We start from the raw sequence: 9,332 nt of genomic DNA on the forward strand, positions 1-9,332 counted from the left end.
TCAATGAATCCTCTGGTATCAATCTGCCTAAAACATGTCTTAAGAGAGTTACATCAGAAGTTACAAATAAAACTGTAAATTCCATGGGAAATAGAAAGGTTGCACATTTAAAGTTTTACAAAGCATATAACCCCTTTCTGGAAAAGATCCAACAGGAAACTTGGCAAAGGAAGAACAAGGAGGCAACTGCATTATTTGGGCTCTCCCAACTTGCTGTTGTGAGGAGCACACATCGTCTAAACCAGTCAGTAGGATGAACAAGGCCTATAGAAATCAAGATACAGCATATGTAGATTACCATAAAAATCAATGAATGAGAGGCTCATTTAATAATGGACAGTTTGATTGATTTGACAGTTAAATCTATCTGTGCTCTCAGCAGGCAAAAAACTATTTTAATGGCTTTTGCTAGTATTGATTTTTCCCCACTACCAGCAATGGAAGCAGTGGAAGAAAAAGAACATATGGGAAATTAGATTTTTCAAGTGAGACTTCTACCAGGTATGCATCCATATTTGGTGCAAAGCCTTATGGTTAATCATGGAGTCTGGTGACTTATTGCAGGCAAGCATGCCATAAGGAAAGGAACTGGAAGGGACATTTTGTATAACAACCCAGTGTGAATTTTTCAGAGTCATAATATACTGAAGATTGAATATAAATAGCAAAATTAAGGGTATGGGAATCTTGCAAAAAACCATACAAATTGTATAATCATATTATGCTAATCTTGTGATGTCCATTCTTCACAATTTAGGACAATGACTTTAGTCAGAAGTTGGGAGAGCTAAGATTTCAAGAAAATTAATCCATTTACAGAATACTTACCTTCTTCTTTGCCCTTAACAAACCTCCTTCTCCCCAGCTGTTTTCAGATTCGGGCTGAATGGGACCAATAGATTAATGGAGGGATCCAGAGCATGGAGTGGTAAATTTCTTATTGCCTCATAATACTGCCTCATAATACTCTGGAGAAGGAAAAGAAAGAACTCTGAGAGTGATATATTCAGTAGTTAAACAGCTTTCTGGTTACCTTCAAGAAGATCTTGATCACAAACTAAAATAGCCAGAGCAGCATGGCTTTTTTCCTAGGGAAAAGATCAAGCAAGTATATATTTTAGGGGCTGATGTCAGGCTCCAAAACCCAAGGAAAACATGACTCCTCCAAGCAGATTGTTCCACATCTATATACAGAATCTTGCCAAACTAAAGGAAACGTCCACCACCACAAATCTATGGAAACTATTAGGGAGGAGCTGTCTTCCCTCTCTTTCTCTCACATGACCTATCTGAACTGAGTTGTCTCTTGCTCCTCTGGAAAGTATTCCCTCCCTTCTGGGAATCCAGGCTACATTCCATCACAGCTGAATACCATGGGATCCCAAAACATTGTATCCATGCAGGCTTTAAACCGGTGGAATCAGGACCTTTGCTTTCAAAAATTAATATAGGCAAAGGAACAATGGCTTGTTCTCCTGGCCTTTCATGAAATGTTTATTTGTTACCCTTAACTGTAGGAGTCCTTATGGATCAAAGAGGTATCTGTGAGATTTGACTGGACTGTTTTTATATACTATAATCATGGCGATGAAGGTAACTGACAGGTTAAACCAAAATATTTGGAGTCTGCTGCTTTTGAAACATATTCATTATCTTGCCTCTTCCTATGAGTGGTCACTACTTGATATGGCTTGTGACAGGAGTATAGTTGATGAAACGACCTCGCATTTGATGAAGTGAGCTTCAGCTCACAGAAATATATACCTTTTAATAATAAAAGTTGTTAGTTGGAAAAGGGCTACCAGACTTTTTCTGATCTTTTGTTACCACAGACCAGTGTGTATCAACATTCATAGGCTGAGGAATTCTGGAAATTAAAAGTTCATATAGTTTTAAGTAGCTGAGGTTGACTAACACAGTTTTAATTTGCCATAGACTAACATAGCTCTCCTCTTACCATGAGCATACTGTAGCTGAGATGCTGAGAAAGGAAGTGAACCAAGAATAAAGCGTTTGATGAAAATATTCAACCTGGCTTTATTGAGAAGGCAAACTAGAATCATAGTGTAAATAGGAACACACTTGTTCTTATAACACAAGACTACAATATATTTGTTCATAAACTTGCTTCGTAGTAGCAGTAGCAATAGCAGACTTATATATCGCTCCATAGTGCTCTGTAAACTGCTCTCTAAGCAGTTTACAGAGTCAGCATATTGCCCCCAACAATCTGGGTCCTCATTTTACTGACCTTTGAAGGATGGAAGGCTGAGTCAACCTTGAGCTGGTCAGAATTGAACTCCTGGCAGCTTGCAATACTGCATTCTAACCACTGCACCATCATGGCTTCTCCTCAGTGGTAATTGAGCTTGACTGATCTCTGTATTGCTTTTGAATAGAAACTACTGAATATTTTAGTAAGCTGACATAAATAACAGCTCACAAAATGGTAGTACACATTTTTAAATTTTAATACAAGGGGCAAAAAATGAACTAATATATGGAAACAGTAAGGGGAAAAGTTGCAATTTCACCTGCCCTGCACAAAGTCATTTAGAGTCACAGCATTAACAACATACTTAGTTTGCTCAATTAAATCCATTTATATTTTTCCCTATACAAAAGTATTCTAACCACTTAAAACTATTACAAATCTGGTGATTCACAAGTCTTTCTCTCTGCCTTTGACCAAAGAAGAAAAAAGGGAGTGAAACCTTTCTGTACCATAAAAATGAGCTTTGGAGAGCAGCTGCACATTTTCTGTGCCAAGGGGAGATGCGGTAACTAATCCAGAAAACGAACACAGCAGCCATCTTTCAAGACAAAAGTAAAACTTGGAAAGAGGCAGCAAGTTTGCATGGGTGCTGGAGTAAAAAACAGCAACTACGTATTCTCTTTTTCCTGAATATTAATATCAGTCTGGTAGCCACAGTATTTGGTAGAAGAAATTCCTGAAGTTTTTATTAAGTAGTATTTCCTGTGATTGTCTCAGAAATAATGTAATGTATGTGAAAGAATGGCCCAGTGTCAGTATGGCTTCAAACTCTACTCTTGACACCAGCAGAATGAAAAAAACAACAACACACACCAGTGAGTCCTATCTGCTATTTGTCTCCTGCATGGCCTGGTCGTTCATTGTTATAATACCAATGCAAGAGTAAGCTTGGGGATCTAAACCAGTTCACATATATCCTAAAGGACACTTAAAATACCTGGATGTCAAGTATCCCAATATGGCTGGTGTTCTGTAAGCAAACAGTCCATGAAATTTAAGTGCATGGCTTAATCTGATTCTTATCTTCAGAAAATAATCTTTAAAGCTTTATTAAAAATTATGGTATTGTTTTAAAATTAATTTATTAAGTACTGGTTGTTTCAATGCATGTAAGCAGTGTCACTATATACTGAAAATCTCTGAGTATATGTACCCCAAATTATTATATTTATAGTTAAAAATAGCGGAATTATATTTTATATTTCCTTTTCTAAGAAAGTTTGATTTTACTTATCTCCTGTGAGATTGGCTTATCTCCCAATGAGGAAAAGGAATGAAGCAGGAAAGCAGGAAATTCTTGAAGGGTAGAAAGGACACTATCTTACTATTCCAGGGGTGTCAAACTCAATTTCATTGAGGGCCGCATCAGCATTGCGATTGCCCTCAAGGGGCCGGGTGGGTGTGGCCTGGGTGGGCATGGCCTACTGGGTGGGCATGGCTAGAGTATGTATGGCCCACTGGGTGGGCGTGGCCAGCTCTACATCGTTCGCATCAAGGGTGCCTATGGGGGCCTGGGCAGGAGTGGGACAGATCTGAGGGTCTCTGGCAGAAGGAGAATCTCTGGGCCAGGGCCAAGGCAGTGGGGGCTGTTCCCTCAATGTTTCCAGGATGGCTTCACGGGCCACATGAAACCACTTCGCGGGCCGGATCCGGCCCCCGGGCTTTGTGTTTGACATGTCTGTACTATTCAGTCAACACAAATTCATAGTCAAACACAATTTAATTTTAAAGCAATTAAAGCAGTTAAAGTTCAGTTCAAATTAGGACCTGAATTGTCCTAATCAGTTTTCCATTTGTTGCAGCCAGAATTGGCAAAATTGTAGCCAAGAAGGTTCAAGGTGCCCATTTATTTGTCACTTATCTACCAGTTTAAGGTACTTTTCCTTTTCTACCCACCTCTCTATTTATTTTCCTGAATTAACCTGAACTTATTGCACAATACTGAGAAATGAATTACATTTATAATAATCAAGGTTAAACAGAACAGTACCAAAATTAGCCAGTTATTTGGCACATGGGACACTCTAGCTTAGCACCTCTTTTCCAATCTGATGCCATACAAATAAAATAATTAGAAAAATAAGAATGCTTTGCTCACTTATGAAATTTAAAATCTGAAAGAGCTGATCCTTTTGTAGAGCTACAGAGGGCAACAAATAAGAAAGTAAAAGAAATGATATTTCCACTTCTGAGAAGACAGTTCCACACAGCAACTGGAAGTAGTCAAATCCATAGTATTGGATGCTCCATAGTACCAAATCTTCTTTTCCATTTTACTTCATATGTGCATGAAGCCATTGAGAGGCGAAGGAGAAACATTCTTGCCTCCAATTTTGCCAATTCTGGCTGCAACTAATGGATAACTGACCACATCAGTTTGGAGTGAGATGTCATCAGCACATGAGCGTACAGTTGTATATTGACACCTCAGGCAAGCTGCAGATTGTGCTGATGTTTTGAATCGAGCTGGAAGGCCTGAAACAAACAAAACCCTAGCAAGACAGAGTTGTATGTCTGCATGAGCTAAATTGTAACTCCTGGCATCAGATAATTCCTCCTGATGGAGAATCTAGTCCATCACTTGGGAGGGGGGGTTCTTCCTGAACTCCCAATTCTTTCAAAAGCAATAAATAAAATAATTAGCACAATAGTATACATTTTAAAAATGCTTCAGAAGAAGTATTTTGAACCCTACCCTATAGGAGCCATTTATTTATGCAGGGACATCTTATTTTATGGCTTCTAAATCACAATAAGGACCCACTGCTTTAATGACTCCGTCTTAAAGTGATTGCAGCTTTTTCATATCATATAATTGTGAATTATTTGAAAATAACATGTAGAGCTCTGAAAGTATTGGGGCAAAGATGGAAAGCTGAAGTCAATTATTCTTAAAAGTCTTAAAAGTGTGTGTGTGTTGTGTACATGATTCCCTCTGATATGTATTTATTCCAACAGGCAGGGCTATTTTGTGTTTAGAAAACCCTTCCATTCATTACAACCTTCCAGACAGCAATGAGATCTGCCAGCAACAGCCCCTGAACATTCACTTAGAAATCTGAGGGAATTATGGCTCTGCCTTTAAAGAAACTTTTTAAAATAATAATAGAGTTGGAAGGGACCTTGGAGGTCATCTAGTCCAACTCCTGCTCAGGCAGGAAACCCTATACTATTTCAGACAAATGGCTGTCCAGTCTCTTCTTTAAAACTTCCAGTGTTGGAGCATTCACAGCAGGGGTGTCAAACTCAATTTCATTGAGGGCCACATCAGCATTGTGGTTGCCCTCGGGGGGCCGGGTGGGTATGGCCAGGGTGGGCGTGGCCTACTGGGTGGGCGTGGCTAGTGTGTGTATGGCCTACTGGGTGGGCGTGGCCAGCTCTACATCATTCGCATCAAGGGTACCTATGGGGGCCTGGGCAGGAGTGGGACAGATCTGAGGGTCTCTGGCAGGAGGAGGGTCTCTGGGCCAGGGCCAAGGCAGAGGGGGCCGTTCCCTCACTGTTTACAGGATGGCTTCGGGGGCCACATGAAACCACTTCGCAGGCCGGATCTGGCCCCTGGGCCTTGTGTTTGACATGTCTGATTCACAGCTTCCGGAGGCAGGTTGTTCCACTGGTTAATTGTTCTAACTGTCAGGAAATTTCTCCTTAGTTCTAGGTTGCTTCTCTCTTTGGTTAGTTTCCATCAGTTGCTTCTTGTCCTGCCTTCAAGTGCTTTGGAGAATAGCTTGACTCCCTCTTCTTTGTGACAACCCCTGAGCTATTGGAATACTGCTATCATGTCCCCACCCTCGTCCTTCTCTTCATTAAACTAGACATTCCCAATTCCAGCAACCGTTCCTTATATGTTTCAGCCTCCAGTCCCCTAATCATCTGTTGCTCTTCTCTGTACTCTTTCTAGAGTCTCAACTTATTTTTTACATCGTGGTGACCAAAACTGGATGCAGTATTCCAGGTGTGGCCATACCAAGGCATTGTAAGGTGGTATTAACACTTCATGTGATCTTCATTCTATCCCTCTGTTAATGCAGCCTAGCACTGTGTTGGCTTTTTTGGCAGCTGCAGCACACTGCTGGCTCACATTTAAGTGATTGTCCACTAGGACTCCGAGATCCCTCTCACAGTTTTTAATCCTACCTTTATTATTTTTATAAATAACTCAAGGTGCTGTACTTACCTACTACCACCTTCATCCTCCTGTTTTCCCTACAAGAGCAACCTATGAAATGGGTTGGTTTGAGAGGGAGTGACTGGCCCAAAGTCACCCAGCTGGCTTTCATAGCTAAGGTGGGACGCTCATTTCTAGCCTTGGGCCTTGGGCCCATTGAAATGTGCCCATAAGAGCAAACGTAGCCTATACAATAGTGCAGGGGTCCCGAACCTTGGCAACTTTAAGATCTGTGGACTTCAGCTCCCAGAATTCCCCAGCCAGCATGGGAGTTGAAGTCCACAGGTCTTAAAATTGCCAAGGTTCGGAACCCCTGAAATAGCATACGTAAGCCCAGATCTCTTCTTGAAAACTGACATTAGATAAAAAACCGGTAACTGGCATTTTTTCATTCAGAATGGAACGCCCAGGCTAGGCGCACACCAGACACTCGCGCTGCCTCAGCACTTTAATCCTGAACCTGAGCAATGTATTTAAACGGAGAGGAAGACTTCAGTGACACGACACCTCGCCAAGACTGAGCTGAGTCCCAAAAGGTTCAAGAGCGGCTTACTCCTCTGCTTCAGCCACTGCCATGAAGCGCTCTGGGCATGTGAAGCAAAACTTCCCAGAGTGGAGGAAGGCGGATAAAGTGCCACCAGGGCCTTCCTGGAAGTCCCTGCGGCTTTCAGGTGCCGGTAAGGCCTCACTGCGCAGCAGCTCTGGCGCCAACATGAGCTGTGCCGCTGGTTTCGTGCATTCTGAGCGTAACTTCGCTCTTTTGTTACTCAACCTCTTAAAACTATCCTCAACTCTCTCACGTTAATTGATTAGAAGATTATTGATTGGTATAGGGCAGGGGTAGGCAACCTTGGCTCTTTCATGACTCATGGACATCAACTCCCAGCATGTCTGGCTCAGGAATTCCGGGAGTTGACGTCCACAAGTCATAAAAGAGCCAAGGTTGCCTACCCCTGGACTATAGGGCCTCCTGCTTGAGCAGAGAGGGTTGGACTAGAAGACCTCCGAAGTCCCTTCTAGCTCTAATTCTGATTGATTGACCCTCTTTATTTTTCCGAGGTGTTCCTTCTCCATCAATATAACATGATGATGAGTTATATTTAATATATTGATATATTATATTACTATATTTAATATATTAAATATAGTAATATATTTAATATATGCATCAAGTTACTTTACTCCATTCCCTTTTTGGAGGCCTCCTTTGTTAATTTCTTTCTGTTCCTTAATTTTGGATTCTCATGCACCAACTCGGTTGGTGACAGCATGGATGTGTGACTAGTAGAGATTCAGTTTTTAACAGATTTAGCTCATTATGATACTTGGGGGCAGGAGGTGCAGGAAGCAGTGGTTCAGAGTAACTAGACATAGATGACCAGGAAGGAATGGAAAGGATGAGGCAAAGTTCAGAAATCATCCACGCCAAATTGAAAATTAACAGAATGCAACCACCAGTGCCAATCCATGAAAGAAAAGGGGGGAAAATACTGACTGGGATCAAGTGGTAGGAAGCTGTGACAACATCTTTCAGCTGTCGCTACAGTACATTATTTCTGAAAAGAGATAGGGGACACTGACAACAATGGTCTGATTAAATATAAGAACTGTATATCAGTTTAAACTGATAATATTCTAAGAATATCAAAACTATTTTGTTACAGAAAACAATGAAGAACAAGATTAATATAGTAATCAGCCTTGTGGCCTGCAGCTGGAAACTGCTGTTGTGTGTTTGGTAGAACTTAGTATGCATCTCTTTCTGTTCCTCAGATGTAAATATTCTTCAACCCTTAGTGCTTTGTCCAGTTGCCTTCTTGAAGTTTGAAGTCTTCTGTAGTTATTGGTTCTCTTATGGGGGGGGGGAGAGAGAGAGAGAGAGGGAGAGAGAGAGCTGTATCTATGGAAGTAAAGGTTGGACTTTGAAAGACCAGGATTGAAAGTGTGTTGATCCTTTTGAAACCTGGTGTGGGTGAAGATTCCTGAGAATATAGTGGACAGCCAAGAAATTAAATGAATAGATCATTAAGCAAATCAATCTAGAGGCACAAATAATCAGAGTCAAATTATATTACTTTAGATGCATTATATGAAGACTTCTCTGGAGAAGCTTCTTATTTTGGGAAAGTTAGAAGAAAACAGAAGAAGAGGATCACCAGCAGTAAGGTAGATAGATTTACTGAATCCACCATTGAAAGACCAGGGATAGTAATGGAGGAGACATATCTATGTGGTCCCTAACAGTTGACAACAACTTGATGGCACATAAACATTATCAAGATATAAGGCAAAAGCGTCTCCTCATATAAGATTTTCGAGTACATCTTTCATCAATGTATTAATTGAGTCATGGAAATCTTTTTTCATAAATGCAGCGGATAGATTTGTCTCATGTTGTACTATTCTGCTGATAGATACTGTCTTAGTGCTGAAACAAATTTTTTATATGTTCCCCCAAATTTCTGTACAATGTCCTAAATCTGTGCTGGTGGATTGGGGAATCCAAGCCATATTTGGGATAGACCAAAAATGGAAAATTGGTGAACTATGTAAAATCCCATTGTATGAGTACCACTACAGTCATTTAATGTTGGAAATATTATTTATAGTGGCAGTCTATTCCCATCTACTTTGCTCACAATCTTTCCATTTTTTTTAATTTACTATGTTTCATTAAGACATAGACTGGTCAATACTATTCATAGTTATGAGTAAACTGAACATTTGATACAGGGTAGCAACTCTATATAGTTTAGAATTATAAATTTAGAGAATATGACATAATCTAAGGATAAGGACATGTATTCATATTTCTAATAAAAACATTTATGGCTGCCAAGAAAACCACATGAGTGTGACCATAGTCACCAGGAATTGAGGTGACTCAAG

Source organism: Vipera berus, assembly GCF_964194415.1.
Source record: "Vipera berus genome assembly, chromosome: 1".
NCBI lineage: Eukaryota > Metazoa > Chordata > Lepidosauria > Squamata > Viperidae > Vipera > Vipera berus.